The sequence below is a fragment of the Myotis lucifugus genome, unplaced genomic scaffold, assembly GCF_000147115.1.
Source record: "Myotis lucifugus unplaced genomic scaffold, Myoluc2.0 scaffold_89, whole genome shotgun sequence".
Classification (NCBI taxonomy): Eukaryota; Metazoa; Chordata; class Mammalia; order Chiroptera; family Vespertilionidae; genus Myotis; species Myotis lucifugus.
The window spans coordinates 3,509,103-3,510,429 of record NW_005871137.1 but is presented as its reverse complement, the minus strand read 5'-3'; the positions used below and the strand labels follow the sequence as shown (position 1 = coordinate 3,510,429).

General features: G+C 38.4%; 1 non-coding gene across 1 annotated transcript; it reads left to right on the top strand.

Moving 5' to 3' along the window:
• Nucleotides 1-359: 359 nt before the first annotated feature.
• LOC111826550 lies at nucleotides 360-466 on the top strand. Its single transcript, XR_002829900.1, has one exon. It is a non-coding gene; the product is annotated as a U6 spliceosomal RNA (small nuclear RNA).
• Nucleotides 467-1,327: the final 861 nt, after the last annotated feature.

Here is a 1,327-nt window from a genome sequence, read left to right as displayed (position 1 = left end):
CACTTGCCAGCGGGGAGCAGACCTAAGCTGCAGTCGGACATCCTTAGCGCTGCTGAGGAGGCAGGAGAGGCTCCTGCCACCACCACTGTGCTGGCAGCCGTCAGCCTAGTTTGTGGCTGAGCAGAGCTCCCCCTGTGGGAACACACTGACCACCAGAGGGCAGCTCCTGCATTGAGCGTCTGCCCCCTGGTGGTCAGTGTGTGTCATAGTGACCAGTCATTCCCAGTCGTTCTGCTGTTATGGTCAATTTGCATATTACCCTTTTATTATACAGGATATTTAAATTTTTATTTGTATTTTGGACTATTAATTCATTCACATGATTTATTGCCAACCGCTATGTGAAAAGATTCCCTCCTGTGTTCGCTTCAGCAACACATATACTACAATTGGAATGATACAGAGAAAATTAGCATGGCCCCTGCGCAAGGATGACACGCAAATTCGTGAAGTGTTCCATATTTAAAAAAAAAAAAAAGATTCCCTCCTACTGCTTCCCAACAAATTCCCATTGTTCACACGCCCACAGAAGTAGTCATCATAATTGCTTTCTTATTATCCATCAGAGAATTTTATATGCAATCAGGTGGAGCAGGTGTCTACTTCCACACAGTCTCACCAATACAGTGTGTTATTAAACTTAATTTACACATTAATATTTTATTGCCATTTGATAAATGACTCTGGCACTCCATTAAGTTTCATAACTTGTTCAACATCATATAAGGTAAAATTGAAGGTGAGAGGATTTGAAATGAGGCCAGTTTGAGGAACTGAAAAGTCCATGTCATTCCCCTACATAATACTAACAACTTATTGTAACTTGGATGAAACTGAGAAGGTTAAGGGGCCTTTCTAAGGACACACAAAAAGGTGACACATGTTCAGGGTTAAGACGAATCTTCTCATGCTTTCTCTAATGTTCTTTTTATTGCTATTATCTCAATGCTTTTGGATGTTCTGATTCATTTTTATATTTTTACTGGGGTTTTTTATCCTTGTATTTCAGTTAGGGTGATTTATATTGGTATATCTTCAAGGTCACTGATTCTTTCCTCAGTTGAGCTCATCATAGGCATTGTTCATTCCTCCTCTGGTGTTTTTTGTTTGTAGCATTTCCACTTGATTATTTCTTATGACTTTTATCTCTCTGGTGGAATTATCCATTTTATCATGCATTTTTTCCATTTAAAGCTTTTAAAATATAAATTACAGTTATTTTAAATTTCAACACAATTAGATGTATTTCCAATATCTGTGCCATACATAAGTCTAAATCTATAAAATGCCTTTTTACATGGCAATGTGCTGGGGGTTTTTTCCTTCT